We start from the raw sequence: 26,748 nt of genomic DNA, 5'->3' as shown, positions 1-26,748 counted from the left end.
TCACGTAAGCAAAATTATAATAAAACTAGTTCTCATGCTGCATTAACAAATATTCTATATCAATTTAATATCATAATTCACCATTACTCTATGAAGCAGTAGTGTGTGTCCTTTAAAAGTACTGGCTACTATAAAAAGACTTGTCCCTAGCATAGTCTGCTTATCATACAGCTAAAGCACCGTGGGTAGTAATCTTTTTAGCATAGAGTCAAACAGGTATGATTTACTCCTCTCCACTTGCTTGGAGCAGTACATGAATTTATGTATATCTGTCAGCATGTTTGCTCCTCACTTTAGTGGCTGTCAGAAATAATCAGCTCACTGTCTCACATTTACTCAGGTGCAAATAGAAGCCAGGCTTACCATATGAATGCCAAGGGATGTATCTCCATAGTACTAGCCATTTGGATCAAAGTACTATAAACAGACCAAGCTGAATGCAGAAGTGTATACAAATGCTGTGTTCAGACAAAACTAGATAAATGCTGATTTGGTAAGTGGAAATTATCTCATGCATTTCCTGTAAATATTAAGAGCAAAATGGCATTCCCAATAGTGAAAATTGATTTTGTGATCTGACTGATAAATACTCAAAAATGATTATTATCCATTTAGTAATGGATGGTGTCAGGTATGCAAAGTTTTTCTAATCAAAAAGCAAGACTAATTTGCTATAATCATCCAGTACTGTATATAATAAGTGCACAATGCATGTAGTAATCTGTTTCCAGATGTGTTTATCCCAATTAAAGACACTGGACCAAATTATTATTATTTGTGTGGTAGTGCCTGAAGGCTCCATCCTGGCTCAGGACCCATTGTGCTAGCCCTAAAGTGCCTTCGTACTAAATAGACTAGCCAGATAAAGGCTGAGAGAAAAGAATTAGCATCTTGTAATGGGATTTGCAAACCCCATGATGAGTGTAGGCAGAAGCGAAGACAGAGTCGTTCCTGCTTACAAGCAAGCAGTTTGATCATACCTCAGCAGCTGCCAGAACTGCCAATCATGGAGACAGGAACCCACAGCTGTGACCATTAGAGAAAACAAGACCTCCTATAGAGAGGAGAGAACAGACAGGAAGGAGGAGGCAAAAAAGTCTTAGATACAAAGGGGGTGACAACTGTACATCAGGCTCAGGCTGCTGCTGAGACAGCAACAAGGAGACTACAAGCTCAGAAACTGAAGGGCTGATACCCTCAATTTAAGTTGAGGACTCACAAACTGATCTGATTGAAAACAAACTGAGGTGAGCCAATTAGGAGAAGCTGGGACCCTTTGATAGATCACACTAACAGGTGTTGACATATCCTCATTTTACAGGTGGGGATATGAGGCACAGAAATTAAGGGTTCAGTCTTGCTACTAGCTGAGTATATGGACTCCGATCAAGCAAATCACTTAGGTAAGTGCTTATGAGAAACAAAGTTTTAATTTAGGGGGAGCCTAGTAGTCTTTCTGATGAATTGGCTAACCTGACTAAATTATCAAGGTTCTTCTTGTCTGTGTTGCATGTTTGAAAGAAAAATTGGCTTTTTATAATTTTGTTTGGGTTTTATTAAATTTAATAAACAAGCAAATGCTGAAATCCAACAAATATCACTAATGTTAAATTACTATAAATGTTACTAAAACCAGGAATTAAACAATACACCTGTCAAATCAAGATCACAATTAAAACTGATTTGTTGATTCAGTGCATTAACAGTAATATGGGATTAAATCATCAGTCAGTCAAATCACCAAACAGCTCAGTGTAGAAGCCAAAACTAGGATAGTACTTTAACACTTAGCTGGGTAAAAGTATCAATATAGAAACCAAAATGTGATTTATTTATTTATTTATTTTAATCTTTAGGTTACAACCTTAATTCTAACTTCCTCCTTAAACCGTACTGTTCGGGTGACTAATATTTATTTCCCTCTCCCCCTCCATGTATACACAACATACGGCTTTGTCAAGGAAATATCTGGAAATAAACTTAACTAGCCTATGACAGCTCTTCACATCCTTTCATTAGCAAGAATACTAGGGCATTAGTCATTGTGGTTTAGCTGTGTGAAAGGTTATACCTTAATCCTAGCACTTGTCCTCGTAGAACTAAAAAAAGCTGCTTAAAATCTTGCCAACATCTTCTTGTCACAGGAGGATTTTAAGTTTAAGGATTTTAAGAACAGGTTAGAGAAACATCTCTCAGGAATGGCCTAGGTATTCTTGGCCCTGCTTCAGCATAGGACGATAAACTAGAGGACCTCTTGAGGTCCCTACTTCCCAACATTTCCATGATTCTATTAATTCCATTTAATATACAACTAGCATTTATAACAACCCTGAATCCTCATCAAGGCTATTTCTTGCACTTGCTTAATTATAAGCTTGGCTTTGTTGTGTTGGACCCAGAGTGCTCAGTACCTTGCAAGATTGATCCCTAGATCACACAAGAAGCCTGTTTAGATCTACAAACTGAATCCAGCTCTTGTAAGTCCCATTCCAGTGCCTTAACCACAAAACCATCCTTCTGAATCCCTCATGTAAGGGCCACAGGATTTGGCTAATTGCTGTTTGGGACACTATTCTGATAGTTTTTGAGTTGCTATCCTATGCAAGTGTCACTTTCACTTCTGTGAGATATAGAAATATTCTCTCTGATTTCTTTTTCTCCTCTTCATGATATGTACAGAAAGAAAGAGTGAGGAACTCAGTAAACCAAACAGAGAGAGGGAACATTAAAAAAGAACTAAATCTGAAAGAATAAATCATCCTATTTATAAGGGATCTAGTTTTAATTCCATTTTTTTAAAGAGTACCCTCTTGAAGACTGCATTGCCCCAGAGAAACTGGTTTAGCATACTGCTTAGCATTCTTCTACAAATTTAATTTTTTCTTTCAAAAATTACAACTGATTTTTCTGATCTTTCCATATAAAGACTCACTGTGGTCCTTGTGCCAGGATCTGAGATTACTTATTAGCGTCATCAGCCAAGTATAGAAAGACACAGATTTGAGAAGTATAAAAGTGTGTTGACTTTTGGAGACCTATCAGAAATGTATTACCCATACTAATATGTATCAAAATGACCATAATTGGAGCATCATCCTGCATTGACCAGATTATAGACATTCTCTCACTCTGTATTATAAAAGCTGTTCCTGCATTCTACATTGCCAAGCAGATGTGCCTTTGCTTCTAACTACAGTGCAAACTATAGTGACCCCTTGTTTGGTGGAAAGAGAATTTTTTATTTTCCATATTTCAATTCAGAAGCAATGTATATGTTTGACAAATGTTCCCCTCACAGTATGACAGCATGATGTCCGCTTACACTGGTTATTTTTCTATATGATATTTAGCACGAACAGACCTGCTCACACACACAAGGGAGAAAGAAAAATTATCCGAGTACCACATCACATGATCAGATGAAAATAAAACAAGGATCACTGGGGGTTACCATGTTCACTGATGATATTTTCAGAAGTATCATCATCCAAAGGTGGCATCTCTAGGACCAACCTTTAGGTAATTATGAGTCTTCAGGTAGTGTCTGAGTAGCAATGAAACCCAGCTGGTGTCTTTGAATTCCAGTCTATCGCTTCTAGATATGCATTGTCCCAGGGTTCATTAAACTCTCAATGGCAATGACATTTTAAATCTATGCTAGACAAAAGCTACAGTATTGTTTACTGAATCAGACACCTCATATTGTTCAGAGAAGTGGTCGGCAAAATTAGAAACTACTCTAAGAATTAGATTTATTGAAATAGTGAAACATTGTTTCCTTTTTTAAAGTGTCATGTACTGCAAGCTCTAAGAAGAGATTTCCCTCTTGACTTGCCAATGATATAAAAATCTATATCAATTTGTAATCGATCAACAGATTATCCTCCTTTACCAGTATATCCCTAGAATTCATCTCAAACTGTATATATCAGTAGGGAGAGTAGTTCTGAATGTCTGCATAGAAGCTAATGAATTATTATGAGTTAAGGTAAATTGGCTCCAGGATATTGAGCTCTCCTTTGTCCCCAGAACCATTACCCACCTTGCACACAAATACCAGAGATTATCACTTATTGGTTGTAAGGTTATCCTGTTTGTTTTCATTTATTAATTTTGGAATAAAATACTGAGTCTGTCATATTAGAATTTTTTCTCAAAAGTTTTGAAGCTTAAGAAATATTATCCCAGACAACATAGCTACTATATTGCTAAGATGTACAGAATTAGTTCTGGTGAGCCTTTTCTGAAATAATCAAAGTAAGCACAGGTGTACAATGCCGACAAACTAGTCGCAGGCATGAGCTTTTGTTCCTTTAAAAAATTAATGATAAGCAAATTCACTTAAATCTGAACAATTCAAAAAATAACCCAGCCTGAAAAGCCAGTTTTCACAAACTCTTGTGACCTAAACGTCACACTTCCCACTATACCACACTGTCACCTCATTATGCTGAAGGATCTAAGTAACTCCATTAACTATTCAGAGCTTGGAGTTGGAGCACTGGAAATTCTCCAAAGGAGCATAAAACTAATTTCAAGCTTTGATTCACTCTTTATTTGAATTCCACAATCTCAAGAGGGCCAAACAATAAGTCTAAAATGCTTTACCTATGCTAAGCATTAAGGGTCCTTAGTAATGATGAACAATATCGTATTCCACAAATAGTTCCATTGAAGTCCATGGGAACACTTGTGGAGTGAGGGTGCAGAATCTAGCCCTAAGTGAACGTGATATATTCAAACCTTTACCAGTGACTTAAACTTTTTTTTTTAAATAAATTGCTGACAGATTTTAAAAGTGAATACTCTTATCCACCCCCACATAAGAAATCTAGCATAAAAATATAATTTACAGATACATACTTTGAAGTAATTACTTAAATGGTGCAAAAATAATTAATAGCTAGTATTTTTCCCCAGAATACTCTTATATGATGAAAGTAAATTACTTAGCAAACATGTTCTAGAGATTACCAATATGTGGTGTCAGCAGCTTCTATATTTTTTTTAAGGATGTGTAATGTGCAGTTTCATTTTTTACCAGTAGGTGGACATAATACCTGAAGCACATGCTGTCTAATGCTCTTGTGACAATACATAGCAAACATGTTTTTTGACCTATTTTTCAAATAAATGTGGCTTTTATCACAGCAAAACAGAACAGGCCTTGAAATTTGGGAAATGGACTGTTACTTATTCTGTGTTTTGTACAGTGTTAGCACAATAGGGCCCTATTCTTGGTTGACCCCTAATCAATCATTACTGTCATTTAATGTAACATCTAGGAGCCTCAGCTATGGAACAGGTGCTAGGTGCTATACAAATACTGTATAGAACAAAAGACAGTCCCTGTCCCCAAAGAGCTTACAATTTAAATATAAGATAAGAGATGAAAGATGAATATAGACAGACTAATGGGGGAGTGCAAAGAATCAATGAGACAGTATCGGTCTGTATGATAGGCATTAGTTTCGGCACACCAGCAGCCTAACTGTTGTCAAGATTTTATAGGTAGGAAGGCAGAACCAGACACCGCAGGTTTTAGTAGGCAAAAGATAGGTTTTTAAAAGAACAAATATGTGATAAGTGCAAGAGTCAGCTTGTGTTTTTGGGCAGTTAGATTCTTCCCCCTACTCCCAACAATATCCTTCTCATCTTATCTATAGCCAAGATGTAAAGTAGATATCACCCTATCAGAGGTACTTCTTGTGGGCAACACAGGACTTCATTATTTAATTTTCATATTCTATTTCTATGCCTCAAAGGAAATAAAACAGGCTGCCTGTTTAACATACTTGTATATAACCATTACATTTTAACGGACTTTCTTATATAGATCACTTCTTCCAGCTTGTTTACATGACTCTGTCTCTGTCTCACTTTCTCACTAACACCAAGAAGCAAATATAGAAGAGAGAGAAAAATGCTGTATGTTATCCCACATACAAACCTGCAGGCAGAACATAGCAGAGGTGGCATTAGGAACATAAATTTTAAATGGTATGTGTTTGGGGGATGAGGGAAAAAGTTGGTCTCTTTGATGGTAATAATTTACATTGTTTTATAAGCCAACCTTTTGCTAATTGTTTAACTTCTAGACTAATTCATCTAAAATGCTAACATTTAATATATTAAGTGTTTTAATATAAAAAGATTTTTAAGAACCTATGAGCATATGAGCATATGCATTTTTCTATCTGATTCACATGTGCATATTTGCACATACAAAACTCCTTGTTCAAATCACCTTCCATCTGTGAGTTGTAGATAGAGGAATGAAACAATTTTTTTTAAAGGTATGAAATGTGCCATCTGACACACACAGATGGATAAACCCAAATATATCATAGTATCCTATAGCTAGACCCCTGGCTTGTCTACATGGCCCTGCAGTTTGGAAAATGGGGGTATGAATAGCTGTGTTTACCTAAGTGCTATGCTGTAATTCCCTTGTGTGGATGATGTGGGCACAAACAAAATAGTTACTAGTTCACATTAATGTAATGCCTCCATATCATATTAAGGGGTGGGGTCTTTGTACAGCTTAATGAAGAGGAGTTGCCACTTTAATTACAAGGATTACTGGACAGCTAGAAAAGTAGTCTTTGCCCTTTTAAAGGCTCCCTCCCACCGCTACACAGAAGGTTTACCTGCTCCATGTATGGAACAGAGAAGGCTGGACCAGGTGAGCAAACTCCTTCCCACCCTCACAGGTGATCAGAAAGGGGGGTTGTATTTATATTAGGGCTGTGCCAGAAAATACCCCTTTTATATGGACCAGGTGAGCAGCATCCACCCTTCCACACAGGGAAGTATTTAAAATAGCAGGTTTCACCATGATCTGCTGTGGGCATCATGGTAGTTACCCCTTTCCTGGGAGACTGGGATGGAAATTTTTTGTATCATCACCAGATAGGCCTCTAACCCTATCACCTCAGCCTATGGGGGTAGGAAAGAGTGGTTAGGCTACAGTGTTGAAATGCTTTATATAAGCGTGGGGTGGCTGCCAAGTTCAGATACTCCGTAGGAAAGGGATACTATGATCAGATAAAAAGGGATTGGTAAAGCATTTATAGGAGGTACTCTATAAGTAAGCAGAGAAAGGTGGTTCAGGCCTCCTTTGATGTGTATGGTGAAGAGTCAGTGCCTCCTTCTTTACAGTTCCTCCTTAAACCATCATGAGGGGGGTGGTAACTGGGTCCCAGCAGCAGGTTGGCTGGGATCTGGATGTAGAAGGATATATAGAAAGAATTATGGAATCACCTGCATTGCACCCATTTATCTGCTGGGTGTGCCTAGATATTTAAGAATAAAGTTGCAGCCTAATTAAAACTACATCCAGTGCATCCTTTCCTTCATCCAGCTATGCTGGACAATCTTGTTTGGGTAGCTGAATGTGTTACTCTGCAAAAAGGAGAAAGCAGTACATGCAAATATGCATGTTTTTATTTATCCCCAACAGTCAACATCATTTGGATGAATATGTAAATATTTATGAAACCTGCTGGCTTTGAAGATGCATAGTTTTTGTAAATCTATAAAGAAAGGTTACGTTATTACCGACTGGTAGCTTTTCAGCCTTCTCCCCCCATGACTGCAAAGCAAATCTGTGTGAATAGCATTTACATTTACCTTTTTTTGTGTATAAATCCTCTGAATTTTCCCCCATATCCCTCCTTTTCCCCCACTGAGCCTGATCCATAGCCTATTGAAATCAACTGCAGTCTTTCCACTGACTTCAGTGGAGTTAGGATTGGGGTCCTCAGGACAATTCCCCCTTATGTTAGGAGGACACTGTCAACTTAAATCTGCCAGGTATTTTTCACTTGTATTGTTATTTTGTAACATCTGAGATCACTATAACTGAGAGTTTTAGGATTCCCTCTGAGACTTTCTACTCAGTTTTGCAGAATACCTTGTCCAGTTCTGGGAGAACAGTTCATCCAGTTCTCTAGGATCCAAAACACACAGCTTGACTCCAGATATTATCCCTCAGGTTCCTTTTTTGGCATCTAGCAAAGCTATGCCAAAAAGCTATGAATAGAACAGACCCAAACATAGAGGGGGTGGTTATAGATTGTACCACACATCCAAAGTTACACAGAAAACTCTCCCTTCATATACATTTATGCATCTCATTACATTTATTACATATTACATCACACATTTTTTGATTGGCTTGGTTACTTTTCAGGAACCAATCCCTAAGCAGCATGTTCTACCTCCTTTTTGAATATCTTATCTTGTCCTCATTAGTAAATGGATCCCTGGGGGTTCTCCCTCTTATCTTGGGTGGTTCAGACATTGTCTTTTCAAACTAATGATCTGTTTACCTTCCTAATTCTATCTTCCAAGAAATGAGGCCTCCCTCCAGGTGTTAATTACTCATGTCAGGCTAGGCCTCAGCTACAGAATTCAGAAAAAAAACAAAACCAAAAACCAAAAACAAACGAACAAACCCCCCCCACTTTTTTCTTTCACTTTGTGCATTTGACAGTCCTTTGGTATACTTGTTAAATTTTCAAACAAGCACCTTTGTGCTCTCTCCCATGCTGCCTGGGAGAAACTCCCTGTAAATGTCTGCAAAACTAACTCATTTCCCTCCTTAGAGCTCTTCTTTTATGTGATGTCTACAACAACATTGACAATGGTTTGGTCACTAATGTGCAGAAACCACTGCCTATTAAGCTGAACAATAGTCCTATTGTCCTTTCCTGTCAGTCTGTCTGTATTCGATTTTAAGCTCATTGGGGCAGGGACTGTCTTGTTCTGTTTGCACACCAACTAGTACAGTTGGGACCTGGTTCATGAGTAGGGCTCCTAGGCGCTCCTAGGACTCCTAGGCATTTGTCCTACTATTCCTCTATTTGTTTGAGTTTCATAGCAACAGAGGAAAGACAAACATTTAAACAAGCAAATATGACAAGACAATGACTGAACTGGAAGTGGGGCCCTGGGGAAACTACATTAAACTTCTAATTTTACATTGACCAGATTCCAGGTTGATGGTGTCCCATTAAGCAACCTTCTGTAGGAAGAGGTGAAGCACGTGCAACCCTCCAGTCTCCGATGTTTGGAACAGGGTGAGCTCCTCTCTTACAGTATATGGTTGGAGCAGTCTGATAGTCCTACTCTTCTTCCCTGATTAGGCTTTTGGTTGAAGGGAGATTGTGTGCCTCCTGACTTACAAACAACCCTTTTATAAGGGTTTCTGCATGTGATCCTACCAACTAATTCAACTTAGGGTCTGAGTCATTCCAGATTCCAAAAGCAATTGTCCTGTGGGCTGAAGATAAGGCCACAATATGTGTAGTTTTACAGGATACTAAAGAAGATGAAAGATGGTCTTGTGGCTAAAGCACTTCTAGGTTCAATTGGTGGTTCTGACACAGACTTTCTATGTAACCTCAGGCAAATCACTTTCTCTCTTGTTCCTAAGGTGCCCATTTGTAAGATGGGAATAATAATAATAATTCTTCTACCATCTGTCTCTCTTGTTAGTTAGAGTATAAGGTTTTTGGGGTAAGATGCTCACTTAATATGTGTAAGAACACACATAGCACAGTGGGTGCTGACTTCATTTGAGCATCTGGGAACTATTGTAATGCAAATAAATATTTATGAAACACATAATACTTTGTTTTTGCTATTTTACATGGAAGGCATTCAGATCTGATAGCCAGTAGTACACAAGTGTAAGATACATTGATGATTAGTATAAAAATGTAATAGGGAAAATAATAATGGAGAACAGAAATTAGGAGGAAAAAATATGTGTGAGAGAGACAGAAAAGCACAGACTTATTTTATCTATGCTACATCATCATTACAAATATTAATTAATAACTGCTTGAAGTAACAAGATTAAAATTTGACAAAATCATGCCAAATAATTTTCAGACCATATTACTGGTGACACTTATCCCTCCTATTTCTGCTTAATGAGGCAGAAAGGTAGCATGGATGTATAATTATTTATGTGCATATGTAACTATATTTACACTCTTGGACAGAATTAGATGGAGACATTGCACAGCAGGGCACTCAATAAAGTATATGGAAAGGAAGAGGAAAGAGCGGGGGTAGAGGACGCTAGCATATGAAAATGAAAACAAGCCATAATTAAGTCATGATCCATCAAATCACAGGCACATGAGTAGTCCTATATATTTTTTATCAGTTTTATCAAAATTTGAAACCAACGTTCAGCTAAATATAAAATGTTACTTAGTAAAAATAAATGACCTGCTTCCCCCCCCCCCCCAACAAAATTCAAATATGTGCTTTCTTGAAAGCAAGGAGTTGGAAGTATTTATGATGAAAGAAAGGAGATTTATTGATAAATGTAAGTTCATTTACTTACAGACACTTCTGTAGTGTTTATTGCCGTACTGTCCTACTCAAAAGGAATGTTTTTACATTGCAGATGGAAATGAAGGTAAAAAAAGTGAATGCTAACAAAAAAGAATGAGTACAAAACAGAACTAGAAAAAAATGAACTAAATGGGATTACTTGTGACACTTATTTAAGCTGAAATTGATTCCTTGAAAGGATTGAAATAAGTCAAAGGACATGGGAAAGAAAAATGCCAAATACCTTTCCATCTACACTACTAATAATCAGCTGGCACTTTCCACCCAAAAGCATAGTCCTTTAAAATTCCCAACTCCTTCTGTAACTGCAGATCTTGGTGGAGTCTACATTATCAGGAAAAAATCAAGCTGATTGGAGCTAGAATTAGAGAACATTTGTTCTAATGTGTATCATGTTGATGTGTAGGTGAATTATGTTGTCAGACTCCTAAAGTATAGTATTATTCGATGGCCATTATTCTCGTGTGAGGGTGTAATATGGAATCAGTGCTGGGGGGGCGTTAACTTTTCACATGCAATCACATGTCAAATTTGGCATTCTACAGGTTTGGGGAAAAGGCAAAAAATGAGTCAATCCAAATTGTAGTTTTTAAATGTTTTTGAAACTCACTAAAATTTTGGTAGTGATTGGATTCAGTTGGTAAAGAAACAATAATTTCATGTTCCCCATCCCAATGTCTTAGCATTCAAAGATACATTCTCCACTGAAAGATCTCATTCTTGAAGAAAACAGTAGTCAGGCAATTTTCTGCCAATGCACCTACTAGCTCTCCCTTACCAAGAACTGTTTTCCTAAACATAAATTCTCATCTAGTCTAATCCATTCTTCTACAGCCACACTGCCCACTTTCAATTTGTCTGTCCCTTCCAGCTCAATTACTTATCATATCATTTCCTTGTGGTTTGAAATGGATTCCTGTGAATACATTTTCAACATAGGCACTCACAAACAAAACACTTTCTTAAAAAAAAAATCAAGTAATTAAGTTAAATTACAACTTTAACGTGTGCAATTATAATTTAGCCATTTTGTATAGAAGGCACTGAGGACCAGGAGCTAAGGCACTGGAGTGTGAGTCACGAATAGAGATGGTTGGAAAACAGGGTAGGCAAATTTAAATTGTCCAACCAACTGTTATTTAAAATAAAATTTTAATTTAATTTAACTATAGAACTAATTGTTTAAAAATTTTAATCAAAGCGTGGAAAACATCATGTGATTACAAATTTTCTCGTTTTCTAATGTTGAAATTCAAAATAACTTTGACTAATTGTTGTCATAACACCTAACGGTGACCTACTGTGTAATCTTGGGCAAGCTTCCTTACCTCTCTGTGCCTCAAATTCCTCATCCACAGAGAGGGGATAATTACACTTAAAATCTTTTTTAAAGTACTTTAAGCCCTATGAATGAAAAAAGATGTATAGAGCTTACTATTACTTTTATTTCTTTATGAGCGGGGGCTGGCAGCTCTGCTTACTATTAAGATTGCCTAACGCTTCCAATTAGAAAGCCCTGTTTTCAATTGTTTATAACTTTAATACACTTTAACCACTTGAGCTGAAATTTTCTATGCTGGGTGTTTGCCTCAGGCTGAACTTTCTATCACTTCAGCAAAAATGGTTCAGCCATTTTCAAGAACAAGTCTCAAGAAAAATGTTTGTTGTCCATGCTAAAATTTTCTGATGACCTGTTCTTTCAGAAGCTTGTGTCCTCCTTCTTTCAAGCAGAAACTTAAAATTGGGATGAGTAAGAAAGGTGGCCTTTGTCAGGGATATGCCTTTTGCTATTCCTATGAAAATCTGCCCAAATTTGGCTAAATTATAAATCTTTGGAAAAATCGCATTTGGCACAAGCTAAGTAAAGACTTGATAGAACTTAGCAGTTAACATCTCTGAAGAGTCTCTCCATAATAAGCATACTCCCAGCCCAGGGCTGAGCAGGAATTTCCCTGAAATTGCTGTTGTGCTCTGTGCCAGGGCTGAAGCCAGGCACCAGAACTGAGAGCAATGAGCTAGACAATGTCTCAATGGCCCCCTGGCTGGGGCCAGACAACATGGAGGAGAAGCTTCTTCATTTGAATGTAGAGGGGACATGAAATGGCCAGCAGGCGGGGGAACAATGGGACAAGAAGCCGGGAGCAGAGACTCAGAGTGTGTTTAAAACCTCTATCAAAACATTAAACATTTTTATTTACTCAATTTGAAAAGAGACCACCAATTTAAAGATAGCAATGAAGACCTTGTGTCTATCAATTTGATATCAGCTGTGAGACTAACGATGGAACACATGTTAAAGATGTGGTGGAAATACCTGAGAAAACAGGATGATTAAGGATCACTTTAATTAACCTCTTGGATTACAGGAATTTTAAAAGATATTACTACCATGATTGAGTACTACCATGATACTACTCACTGAAATTGAGTAGGTATAGGAAACCTCCATTTCTGAAAAATATTTGACAAGGTAATAACATCAGATTAATGGTTACAGTAAAGTCACACTATATAACGTATATAGAATTCTGGATAGAGAAGTGATTTAACAGCTGGGATGCAAATGCAAAAACAGATAGGCAATATGAATGATTGGAAGGGGATTGTGAGTTCAAGTACCTCAAAAACAAGATTCAGTACCTCTGATTCTTATAATACAAACAATAATTTGGATGTGACTACAAAAAACAAATTTTCCATGTTTGCAGTTGCTATTAAATGTACAGGTAAAATAAATTAGGGGAATGATCCAATTATACTTTTAAAAAAATTGATTTCTTAGGTGGTTAAACTGCAACTCCCATCTGCTGGCCTAATGTAGACTAGTTTATGTATTCCTAAGGCATTAAATGGAACACTCATTTATTACAACAGTGAGGAAAAGGATTTGATGGCTATTCTGAAAAACCTTATTGAAACCATCAACCCAACCTATAGCTGCTATAAAACAAGATGCTATCATAGGTTGTATTAACAGAAGAATAAACATTAAACACAACACATACTATGTTACTGTATAAAGAACATAGAGGACCCCAGCTGGAATACTGTGTGCACTCTTCAGAGCCATATCATATGAAGGATATTATTGGCTCGGTGAAGGTGCAACATAGAAGAACAAAAATGAGTTGAGACTTGAAAAATTTGTCATGAGGTGACATTAAAGGAGATGGGCATATGCTTAATGGAAAAGAGTGACCCAAGTTTTTCAGTTTTTGAAAGATGCTATTGAAAAAGAGCCTGATTCAAACCTATTGGAGACAATGTGAAGACTCTCATTAATTTCAGTGGGTTTTGAATCAGACCTAAAGTCAACATGCTTTATATAGATAAGAAGTTCAAATATTTCTGTCATAACAGTGGGAGATGGTCAACGGTTTAAATTATCTAGTCCATACCCCTGTTTCCTAATCTGTGTTGGGGTTCTTCCCTACATTCTATTTTATTTATTTATTTATATATTTGCTGTGCACTTTGAAACAGTTCAAGTTATGAGGCTTACATGTTTCTTATCTTAGCATCTTCCACTGTGTAAAGGATCTGATCTTTCATTGGGATCTGCAAGCATGGACCCCTGCAACTATGCAGAGTTCCTTAAAGCTAACAGAACTCAACACAGACCCTTATGCCTATGCAAGTGAATCCCAATGCATAATCAGAGCCCATAGAACTCCATCATTAGGAATTTTCTCTTTATTATGCCTACTTTTTGTCTTGCTTGTTTTTTCCATTTTTGTTTTCCTGTCTTTAACAAAATCTAATAGAATGTAAAGACCAATGTTTTTTATCCACTGTATTAGCCAGGAAAACAGTACATGAAAATCCCAGATATATTATGAAAAACTCTCTAAAACCAATACATCTTCATGTCTTAAATTTTATAAAAGTTATTCAGTCTCTATCAACAGGGAAGTTGAAAGAAGAGTATCCTTGGGAATGATGTATGTTAGTGAAGGCCAGAATTTTGCCCTTGCAAATTAAGGCCTCAAAGAAGAATTTATCATATAGAGCTTTAACAGAAAATCAAATCTCATGATAATGTCACATAATGTAGTGTTAAATGATAAAAATGTGTAGAATAAAAATTGTTCATAGATTATAAAGTTGGAAGGGACCATTATGATCATCTAGTCTGAGCTTCTTATACAGGCCATAGGACTTCCCTGAATTAATTCCTGTTTGAACTAGAGCATATATTTTAGGAAAAAAATCCAATCTTGATTTTAAAATTTTCCAAAAAAATAGAATCCAGTGCAACCTTTGGAAAGTTGTTCCAATGGTTGGTTGCCCTCAATATTTAAAAAAACCTTCGCATACATAAGAAAAGATCCAAAAAGAGGATAGGTATGAGTATATAGAAATTTGGTCATCCTTTTTAGAGTACTCAGAGAAGAAGGGCTCCCCTGCCAGCAAATCAGAATCTTTAGATAGGTTATTTGAATATTAACCTAATCCTGAGTGAGACAGTGAGTGAGTAATGCATGATGTAGTACTTTAACATTATATTGTAACTTTGCCTTGGTAAAGTTTTTTTTTTTTTTTAATTTGTGCCTTACTTCTAGTTGGAATTTGTCTAACTTCAACTTCCACCACTGTCCTGTTGTTCTTTTGTGTGGTAGATTCAAGAGCCCACTATTATCAAATTTGTGTTCCCCAACTAGGTACTTATCGACTGTGATCAAGTCATCCATAAATCTCTTTGGCAAACTAAACAGATAGAGCTTTTTTAAACTGTTTACTATAAAGAATATTTCCCAATCCTTTAGTCATTCTTCGTCAACATCCTTTTTGAACTGTGGACTCCAGAACTGGGATCAGGAGAGAGCCTAGAAAAATATGCTTAAACAGTTCACAATTATTCATAGATTTTTTTTTTTTTTTTTTAACATTCTTTCTCTCAACTGATTTGACTCAGGAGTTGTTTTCAGCTTTGTGAAACTGGTTCTTTCAAAGCATGTACATATTACTTGTTTGGACTTGATCACATTTGTTATGTGCATACAGAATAAAGTCATGGTCACTTGTTTTCATAGAGTTTAAGGCCTGAAGGGACTATTAGATCAACTTGTCTAACCTCCAAACTATCACTAATGTTTAGTTCTCTAATCAATTGCTCTTTATCAGTTAAAATGAGATCTAATATAGAATTCCTATGTTGGATGTAATACTTCTTGATTTAGGAAATTGTCATGTATAACTTCTTTTAGAAATTCTGAAGATGTTTTTAGTACTAGCATCATGAGACCTCCAGTGTGAATCACTGAAATTGAAGTCTCCCATGATTGCACATGATTTTTTAATGCATTATAGATAAGTGCCTTAGAAGCCCATCATTCTGTTCTTTCACGTGACTTGATGGTCTGTGGCAGACCACAACTAATATGCTTTATCAGAACAAGAGTTAGAAAATTGTTCTATAAGCATTCAAAATCACTTACTTCTGAGTTATTGGAAACAAGTAATGCCTTTTTACCTACCTAGAATGACACTTCCTATCCCCTTTTTGCCCATTCAGTCTTTCATTTATACATTTATAATAATTGATTTGAACATTCCAATCATGCATAGTTCCCACCAAGTTTCAGTATCCTCAACAAGATCAAATGTATGCTCATAAATAAGCAATTCCAATTCTTCTTGTTTATTAACTGGTGTAAAGGAAATTAAATAATTTCTTCTCATCATGTCCTTTGTTGTCTTGATGAAGTTTGTTCTCAACATCTCGATTTTTGTTCTAAATTATCTGTGTTTTCACCCTCCTGTTGTTAAACAGTTCTTGACTTGTCTAGCCAGCCTGTCCCTATAAAATTGCTTCCCCTTCTCCTGATCTGGAAGCCATTCAAACTCTACAGCCTCCTCTCCCCATAGGTGGAACAATGTTCCACAAATCCCCAAATCCTCTACTTAACACCACTTCCTTTGCTAGCAGTTTACTTCCAAATCTTTGATCTTTCTTGGCTTGTGGGACAGGAAATATACCTGAGAAGATCACTTGGATATTGTTCTCCTTTAGAACCTTTCTCTGTTCTGTGAAGTCCTGTATAATCTTTGAGATATCCTGGAAGCTGTGGTTTTACTGGCAATGTGTATTATAATCAGTGGATCCTTAACCGCTTCCTTCAGAAATCTATTTAATCTTAGACATGTCTCATGTTCTGGCATTGAGAAGACAATACCCATCCTTTTGTCTGCCCCTGTCTTGCATAAGGCTGATTCTACTGGGTGGCCTATGCCTTGGGAGATCCAGGTTCAATTATCTGCTCAGCCACAACTTTGTGTGACATTTGTAGTAACTTGCCAAGGTGTCTTAGTATCTATGAGAGTTCCAGAGAGGTAGCCATGTTAGTCTGTATACAGCAAAAACAACGAGAGTTCTGTAGCACTCCTCCTACTCAATGGTTGTCATTAAGCCTCAAGTACCCAGCTTTCATCCACCTACCCCATTGTTGTCTATGCTTTTGGATACGTATATGTTGCCTCCTATATATATTGCTAATATTTGCTGTATTATTTCTACCAACTGCATCTGAGGAAGTGGGTTGAAGCCCACGAAAGCTTATGCCTGATGAAATTAAATTTGTTAGTCTTTAAAGTGCTACAGAACTCTCGGTTTTTTTAGTATCTATACTTGTCCTTCCAATCCAAGAATCTTTTCTTTCAGTACAGTCATCAACTTGGACTTCATACATAGAAGGTTCCTTTTGGCTTCATACAGGAAAGAAAATGTGGCTTGTTAATTGCAGATTACACAGTCACTAGTCTCTTTCTGTCCATCATGGTACTAAGCTTAGAACTAAACCAAGGAAAAAAGCTTCAAAGTATTTTCACAAACTTCTTCCAAAACTCCTGTTTGCGTGTTCAGAATTCTTGACAAGTTTGGGGCCTCATAGGAATTGAATATTAGAGTACAAATTATTACAATTCATATGATTAATGTAGAGTTAAATGAAATATCTGTGTCATAAAAATTGCCACATGATTTAACAATGTGGCAGACTCTAGGATCATCTCTGTTGAATCATCCTGATGTTAAATCTTTGCATGCAGCAAATATTTACAATGTATGAATAGGTATGGTTGGATTTTGTTAACTCCTATCTAGAGGAGAGGTTGGAATATCTCTTGGCAAAGCAATGGGGGTTTGGGATAGAGATGAACTGCTTGGAAAACCCTCAGAACAGCCAAGCCAAGGCTAGGATACAAATTACCTCAGATTAAGTTTTGGATCAAAACCACACGTTTGTCAAAACATTTGAAAGTTTAAGGGTTAAAAATCAAGTAATCAGTAAATGAGTAAAATAAAAAATCAGTAAATGAGCTAAGAGTAATGCAAGGTCTTGACAGAGAAGTCTTTGGAAACTTGTGCTCACAAAAGCCTTTATCCTTTAAGAACAAAGCCACAATCAGGAACTAAAGAACCTGTTAATAGCTGGTGATCAAAAGACAAGGGATCTATCTTAGCCTGCTGCTGAAGATATCAGAATACAATCAGTGAAAAACCAGGAACCAGTGGAATCTGAGAATCATGACAGAAAAACTCCAAAACAGGAACTGGAGAATTTACTAAATAAATTTAACCAGAAAGAGGGCAACCACATTTATATGAATGCTGGTATTGTACTCTCAGGAGGAGGTAACCCCACAAATTGTACTAATACTATGTATGGGGATGATGATGGGAAATTCTAGAGAATATATATGTGACTGCCCTCTGGAGAGCATGAATGTCTATATGCTAAGTGGACACATAGGTCAGACCCTGGAATCACTAAAGTGGTTCACAGAGTATTGATTGAATTACTAACTTTAGTCGAAGCATGCATCAATATCTTGGCCTTGCAAGGAATTCAGTGTAAACATGATTAATATCAAGGGAAATGCCATTTCAAGATTGGGAGCCTCTGAGGTGTATTCAGAAGCTCTAATTACTCCCTTACTACACCTGTCTCGTATTGGGGGTGTGACATGAGCCAGGAAGTGTTGAATGTAACCGCACAATTGTTTTTATTTCTCTTTGAAGTTTAAGTAGTAAATACCTGTGAATGGTTGTTAATTGCCGATTGCCTTATGCTAACACAGCTAGTTACCAGTGTGCATACAAAATAGATGTTACTTCATAGCAACAAGTAATTACCTATTATGTTTGATAGAATTACCTGCTGTGATACCTACTGTCAATAAGATATCAATAAGCCTGCATGGATCTATAAAAGACTCTAAGGACCTGATCTTCTTTATCTCAGATCTGTCCAAGCTTCACATACAGGAAGATTGGATTGCAAGATTGGGAGCCTAGCCTGTTCTTGTCTATTCTGCTATTTCTCATGGAAGAAATTATATAGATTCTGTACATGGACTATTTAGTCTTCAATTCTCTGGACTGTATGTCTAACAAGAAAGCTTTAAACAAGGACTGATGATCCCCAAGCTGTTTGGGTAATTTCCAGAGACTTTGCAAATTAAGAATATTGCAACTCAGGTATCCTCTCTACTTTTGAAACTGACTGATTTAGGAACTTCATTTTCATCTGTGAATAAATAATCTTTTGGCCAGTAGTCTTTCCTCAAAAAAAAAAATAGTTTTAATTAGTTGAATTAGTTAATAAGAATTGACCTGTTTGGTAATGTGTCCAATCCTTTAGGATTGGTAGAACTGTTTTTACATATGATGGATAAAGACTTTCAGTAATTCCCATCATATTTGACTTGACTATCTTAGTGCTAGTGAAAGGGCAGGATAGTTTTAAGGAAACGGTGTGTTTTTTGTCTTCTGAATGATCAGGAGGTGATCAGAAGCCATTTGTTGCTGGTTTGGTATATCTTATGGAAGAAAAACCACCCGTATTTAGAGGGTCTGCCTGCCCCATTCCTTGCAGTTTTCCCTGTTTAAGCTCTCTCGGCATGGCTCTCTAAGGCCAACATTACAGTCTTGTTTTTGATTTACTGGGAAAGTGGAGCAAATTTTCATTTTATTGTATTATATATAGTTTGTGTGTGTTTGTACTATACACAGAAGGATAGAAAATGCACAAGTTTAACCTATGAATATGAAGATCACTTCAGAAATTGCAAATGTTATACTCCAAACAGTCATGTTTTTACGACACTAAGACATATTGAATGTGCCTTAGTATAACACGCCATAGTAGTTTGATTTTCACTGGCATTTATTTTGACATTTTAATTTTGAATCTTTCACTAAAAGAGCGAATTATCTTCTTTACAGCAAAATAAAAATATTGTATGTTTCCTTCAGGGATTTTGTCACTGTTTTGCTCTTAATTTTTGTGACATGTTATCTTTCCTAGTATGACATTCTTTTTAAAGGCGTGAATTAGCATATATAGCTTTTATAGAATCAGAAGTTCAAGACCTTCCCTGTGGACTCAGGGTACATAGCGCAATGTAGTGGGGAGTTTAATATTCTGAGCTTGGAAAATCTGACACGGTCTTGGCTGTAAATAAATATAAATTTTAAAAATCCACATGATTATTTTATAGCTCTGAAAAACAAGCAATTGAAAGCAGTAAATTCAAGAAACTAGCCACTCCAAACTTTCTTCTTTCATTAAATGTATGAAGGCTGTTCCACGGCTTCATGGAAAGGAGGCAGCTAGTTGCTTTATTGCTTTTTTTTTTTTTTTTTTTTCCCCCCTTTGGGGAGGGGGAGGGTCTTCAATCCATGTTCACCAAAATTTAAGAAGCAAATGAAGCTTGCCAAGCTTGCTAACATAAAGATGACCACGTAGCATCAGTTATCAAAACTGTCTTATGTCACTTCCAATTTATTACAATACGTTGTTCCTTTCTCCCAGGTGAGGATCTGGCCACAGTAATCTTTGCTCTGGTTGCCTCCAGGATGGATTATTGCAACTCATTGTATCTGAAACTGAAGGTGAAGCTGATACATTCTGTACCATCTACAGCACGTGTAACTGCATGCCTTCTCAATTGAATCATTGTGCCCTGCTATGCAAATCACAGTCTACAATGAGCCATGTGAAAGATGGAGGCAAAGCACTGTTGCTGGAACATAACTGGAACATATCTTCAAGAGGAGACCAGGTGACTCCAAATTCTGACCATATTAATTAAATTTTACAAAGCTTTCCTCTGAGAAATTTTCTACCATCAGTGACTCTCAAAATATGAACACCCCTTCTATTTCTAAAACCCTATGGAACAAAAACACAACAAACCCCTACCCCACACAGAGTTTTGACCACAAAAAAAGCAGAAGAGCCAGAGACTCAATGAAGTCTTCTGCGGACTTTATTAATGCTGTTGATTTTTGTGTAGAAGGCACTCAGATATTACAGTGATTGATTTCAGTATTGAAACATTAGGCAGAGACAGAGAAATAGATGAAAGTCCTTTGGAAGGTATGTACATAATACACAATCGTTGTCCCTCAGTCACCTTACATCTTATTTCTAAATCAACATCCCCTTGTCATAGGCTTGGGGGAGGGGAAAAAAAGGCAGAATGACCATGTTTTTGTATGTTTTGTTGTCCTTGATAGTGAGCTGTATGTTGGTTGATACGTCTATCTCCCTTTAATGAGACATGGCATAGGTGTTTTTAGCTATTCCCTCTTTATTCCACCTGAAATGTTAAATGCACTATTGACAGATTAATGTAGACCTGCCACACAAGACGATGCTGGACTATTTATGGAAAAAGCTTAAATTCAATATATTATCACCACCAAGAAAGAAAGAATAGAAGTGAATTACAAACACACATGCAATATCTCTGCAGGTATGGCAGAGTTATATGGATGTCAGCACGCTGCTGAACTCCATTAGATTATGGTGATTACTTTAATTTACATTGGCATTTCTATAGAAGGGCCTCCTCTGTCATTCTTTTAAGAAAATAAACATTATTTTAAAAGTAAAGCTGTGACAGATTGCACAGAGAGCAAAACTGAAAAGGCAAATTTTAGCAATTGCTTTTGAGACTTCAGAGGGAAAAGTATCACATTTTTGCTAACTGTTATTCCATCAGCATGTAAACAGCTCATCATCACCTATCAGAAGTGGAAGCTGTCTCACATCTGGAATTGAAGTTCAAATCCCAGTTTTCTGTGTTATGGGGCCTCCAATCTTCCATAGGGGGTTATTTAGCGCACTTACTAAACAGTGTTGTGTTTCACACACACCTTGCAAAAAAAGATGCATGTTTGAAGGGTGTGGGAGGGGAAGTCCAACTATTAATGTATAAACTATTATTGAAAAAACCCTTCCTGTTTTTAAATATTATTTATATGATGCCTTCTAGCCCAGAGTCTTAATGCACTTTACATACCATAATTGTATTAGTTTTCTAGCACCTCCATAAAATAAGTAACTTATGTCCATATTTTATAGATGGGGAATCTGATACAGTGCAGAGAAGTAATATTCCTGAGGTCACTCAGGGCACCTGCACTAGAGCCAGCAATAGAACTTAGTTCACCTGCTTCTGTTCTGTATTTTTATCAAATGATCAACCTTACCCAGTCGTCTTCCTGTTATAACTTCGTTATATTTATAAGATTTTATTCCTTCTTTCCTTAAGAAAGGAAGAAGGGGGAAATGAGAAGGCAAGACAGCTTTAGAGTCTTTGAAAGGTGAGGTTGTGACCCATCCGTGCCTAGAGTAGCCACCTGAAAATTCCAAGATCAGGGCAGGCTGCAAAAGGAGAGCAGATTCTCCCAGCACTGGTGGGTGACACTGAAGTCAGACTTCCCAATCAGCCACAAACAACACTTCTGATTCCCCACACTGGTTAAGAAGCTAAAACAAAATATACAAAGCCCCCTTTACTGCCTTTCAGTCTCTGGCTCCCAATCAGCCACTAGGTCCACTAAAGAGTCCAGTTATTTAAAACTCTATGCTCTTCACCAAAAAGCTTTCTCCTGACCCCAAAGGGTCAGCCACATTACCAGATCAATATAAGTTTAGATCTTACCCAAAATACCACTCTGCCAGCCAATCCTTTAGTAACTAAAATAAAGGTTTATTATAAAAGGAAAGAAAAACCTATAGAAGTGTTAAATGATTAAAGCAATCACATACATACAGTTGATTTGAAAGTCCATATACATCAGGTTTCCTGTAGAATTGTGGAGTTTGCAGGCTTGTATAGTCCGTGTAGTGTACATCCAGTACCTGGATGGGTCTCAGTCCTTTGTTTCACAGCTTCAGTTGTCGATGAGTTGATCTAGAGATTGGTGTCAGGTTGAAGACTAAAGACTGACTGAAGACAAAATGAATGTGATGCAGCTACCTTTTATGTCCCTTGGGCTTTGCGATGATGCTTGTGGAAATTTATGAAATAAGATGGAGGGCAGGGTCCCAGGAGTAAGTCCTGGTGACTCATTAGGTGTAGCCCTGGCTACTCCCCCTGGGCCCATTGTACCTGTGAGTTCCCTTAATGGGCCATTAAGCAGGCTATTGCTGCTGCCATCCTGTCTGGGGCATCGCTCAGAAAAACTGCACAAGCTGAAATACATACATCAAACATATCCACAACTTCCAATACAAATATGAAACATACACATAAACAATATCATCATCCTAAGCAAACTATAACCTTTCTTATGGTATCTGACATGGCATATCTCATATGAATTATTGTAATTTTGAAATATGGGTTTTACATAATATTATAAATGGTCCCCCTAATCCAGCCAGCATCAGAGAGGTACATGAGAGGAAAATAGACTCCTCAGTTGGTCCATATCCCTCACACCACTTAGTACTGTTAAACATAAAACTGTTTCAAGGGGGAAAATATTGATCACTGCATGATTTGGAAAACATAAGATCATATACATATAAGGCTGGGTGGGACCTCAAAGTCATTTAGTCCACCTCTGCAATACTGAGGCAGGATTAAGTATACCTCGATAATTTATGTTGAGACACAGATTCTTTGGTAGGTATGATTCCATGTGCAAAGTTGTGTGTTGTACTCTTGGGACTGCTATGTTGGGCCTTTCTGTATTATGCAGTTACACAACAAATAAGGTGCTCTTATCACTAGAGGGAAAACTTGTCCTAAAATACAAAAGTTTATTTAATATTACATAGCTCTCCTTTTCCTGCTTGAGAATCAATCTGATATTATTAAAATATCATTACATTTTGGAGTGACCAAAACCAGGAATGAAATGTTAAGAAAATGGGTCTCTGAGAGGATAAGGATTGCAGAGTAGGAATGAAAGGGGACAGGAAGAGATGAGTGTGTGGGATGGGGGCAGAGAAGTAGAGCTTATTGCAATTGGCTCAGCTTGAAGACACACCACACTGCAGTACAATGGGGAGCTGAGGATTGTGATGAGTGTGTGTGGTAGAGGCATAGGGGAATGTGAGTTGCAGGGAGACTAAGCGGAGGTCATCAGGACTTTGGGGAGGCTTGGGACAGGGAAGCTGAGCAGCTATGTGGGGAAGAGGTTTGTGTGCTGATGGGGGGTTGGAATAGGGGATTTGAGGCTGTGCAGATGCTGTGAGGCTGTAGGAGCCAAATTTTGTGCTAAGGTATAGGGACTGGTATGTCTACTTCAGGACAGTTGCTAGTACACTGACGCAGCAACACTATATGGGTGTTCTTGATGAACCAATGCCTCCCTCCACCAACACTCTGTCTGCTCCCCCTTCACCACCACTCATCTTCCTTTGTCCCACATCACTGCACAACCCTAGCTCCCTCCCTCATTTCTTTCATCCCAGGGGGTGTAGAGCTCTGGGGTGAGGGGCACTAGTATTTGACATGGATATCTAACTTTACTCAAGCTGTTTTAAACAGTCAATCTTGACTAGTCAATACATTTATCTATATTGTATAGTCAAATGCACTAGTCAATAAATGTATACAGAAGCATTCTATTACACTATGTTTAAGTACATTAACTAGTAAATCACCAGCACTATCAGTTGCATTTCACCAGATTGTCTGTTAACCTACCTGTGCATCTGAGGTCCTGCTCCCACTGACCACAGTGGCAGCAGGGTCAGGACCTGCATACCCATCCATATCTCTCTCTGGTGAAAATCTCTAGTGGGGACCTGGATGAGCATTTAAAATACATATGAACTGGTGAACTGGTCACTCATTTCAAGCAATGTCATTTGTCTTCACTAGTGTCTCATACTCTGTCACTTTATGTTCATTCAACTATACAAGAACCCTTTTTTGTAAGATGCCTCCATAGCCATATTTTAACTGTGGATAATTGCTCTCACTGACAAAAGTTAAAATGTTTCATTTATTTCTATTTTGATCTCACACTTCTTTATTGGTAAAAATGGCTTAAAACATGGTTTTCATTTCAGAGTCGTTATATAACAAGAGAATTTATGCATAAATTAAGGTTCATTGCTCCCTTATAGGTAGTTTATTCTTCATATTGAAAAGGAGAACATTGCAGAGGGCTGGCCCCAGGGAAGAAAGGAGCAGATCAATTTAAGAACAACTATATTTTCTGTCCTGGGCTGCATTATCTTTTCCAGAGAAGCTCTGTGGGATCAGAGAGTGAGCCACTTTCTTCCCCATCACATTCCCACTCCTCTGCCTCTCTAACACCCATGCCTTCCTTCTCTGCTCATCCCAGATGCTAGAATAGGCCTCTGGGGGATCCAGAGGTGGGAAGACAGACATTGGGCACCTCAGTCCACTTCTATACGAGATAGGGACAGCCACATATGATGGGTCCCTTTGATTGCTGATGTGAGGGGAGGCACAAGCTGAGCTGCTGATGTATTTGTTTTTAATATATTTTGAAATAGGCTGTAGTTCTTTCCTGTTTGAAGGAGCTGAGGATGTCTATGCTAAATGTACCAAAGTGGTGATAAAAATGAAATATCTCTAGCAGCAAAAGAGTGATGTCTAGTGGGATATTCTACTTAAACATGTTAAGTCTTTGCCAGTTGCTTTATTCCTTTAACATTTGCAAAGTTTTTGTTTCTGTCCTCATGAGTGCAGCTATTTTCTTGTTCAAGGCTGGAATGGGTAAATGGGTAAACTCACTTGCATCAAAAATACCAAGTTGATCAGAAAGTAATCTAAGAGCAAATACCCAAGGCTCCAGAACATATATTTGGCTATATTCTTTCTAATACATATAAATGAGAGTCCAGGCCTTGTCATAGTAATTTAGGGACCACTAAGCTCCTCATGTTTGGTGTTAAACTGTCATATTTACAAGAGCTTGGAGGCATTTTAACTGTTCGTTATTGACTGCTAGAAGGTAGTTTACCTCAGGTTTTGTAGTCAGGGTTTTGTTTAATTAAAAGTAAGATGAGCCTAAAACAAAACCCAGCTCTAAACATCCCCCAACATGCTTGAAGAGATTCTGAATCCAAACCCACATCTGAATTGTATGGCTGTATTTTTATGTGGTTGAATCAGCACCCCAGTTCTGAGCACTCTCAACTATCAGGGGAGATTGTAACTTGCCATATTCACCAACACAAGTGAGAATACAGGCATAAGGACATAGTGTAGCTTTGGTGTGGATAGGCAGAGAGAACAGCCTTCATGGAGTTGCAATCCATGCAGATGGGCAGGGGTGTGGAGTGGCTGAAGTCTTTGTACCATCTCTCCACAGTGTGCCCACCACTATGGAAAGGGAAATAATCTGTACCAGGTAAAGGACTGGGACAGATTACTTTCTTTCCCTAAAACAAGTGTCTGCTCACGAGGCAGCACGACATGCACTGCCTCTTTCTCAGGGTTTGTGGGAAAGCCATGACTCAGCCCATAACAAGTGGGAAGAAAGTGTTGAGCAAAATAGTTTGCAAGCAAGCCGTGTATCTTGTATGTTTGCACAAAAGCATTCACTGAACTCTTAAAAGATAATGAATGCATTCTTATTATCAGTATGTTTTCAGATTGGCAAACAGAAAAAAGGGTTAAATCAGTGCCTAGTCTAGTGTTAATTGATTTAAATAGTTGGCCCACCATTAAGAATGACTCTAAATACTGGAAAATAGACAAGGCTAGTGGTTTGTTCCAGGTATCAAATGTACAGCACTGTGGTATAAAGAGAACCACTTTCATAATAATAGATACATAATAGGATTGATTGTTACTCTCTTTTTTTAGGTGTGGATTTTTCCCCCCACCTTGGATTGCCTGAGAAATGAGAATAAATTACTTCACTTCAAAAAGAAGAAAGACATCATCATCGGGGCTTTGTCACATTAATTTTAAAATATGTTGTGAGCAAAGATGTAGTTAGTGGAAAATTGACTATGTGGGTGGATTTTACTCTAAATTCACTCTGAAAGCATTTCATATGATTTATTAAAATAGCAAATATTTTAAAATGGTAATGTATGGCATGACTGTACGTGCAATTGAAAGAAATAATAAATTCTAAGTGTA

General features: G+C 37.5%; 1 long non-coding RNA gene across 4 annotated transcripts; it reads left to right on the top strand.

Moving 5' to 3' along the window:
- Positions 1–1,097: 1,097 nt before the first annotated feature.
- LOC137141342 (uncharacterized) lies at positions 1,098–26,748 on the top strand. Of its 4 annotated transcripts, none has more exons than XR_010916591.1 (5): positions 1,098–1,247; positions 1,322–1,403; positions 18,618–18,853; positions 20,190–20,439; positions 26,467–26,748. It is a non-coding gene; the product is annotated as an uncharacterized lncRNA (long non-coding RNA). The 4 variants fall into 4 exon arrangements; XR_010916589.1 differs by lacking the exon at positions 18,618–18,853 and adding an exon at positions 8,995–9,083; XR_010916592.1 differs by lacking the exon at positions 18,618–18,853 and having other exon boundaries at positions 20,233–20,439.

This window comes from Emydura macquarii, unplaced genomic scaffold (assembly GCF_026122565.2).
Source record: "Emydura macquarii macquarii isolate MOO-44397 ecotype Brisbane River unplaced genomic scaffold, CSIRO-AGI_Emac_v2 contig_3044, whole genome shotgun sequence".
In the NCBI taxonomy this organism is placed as follows: domain Eukaryota; kingdom Metazoa; phylum Chordata; order Testudines; family Chelidae; genus Emydura; species Emydura macquarii.
This window is presented reverse-complemented; position numbering and strand designations above follow the sequence as displayed.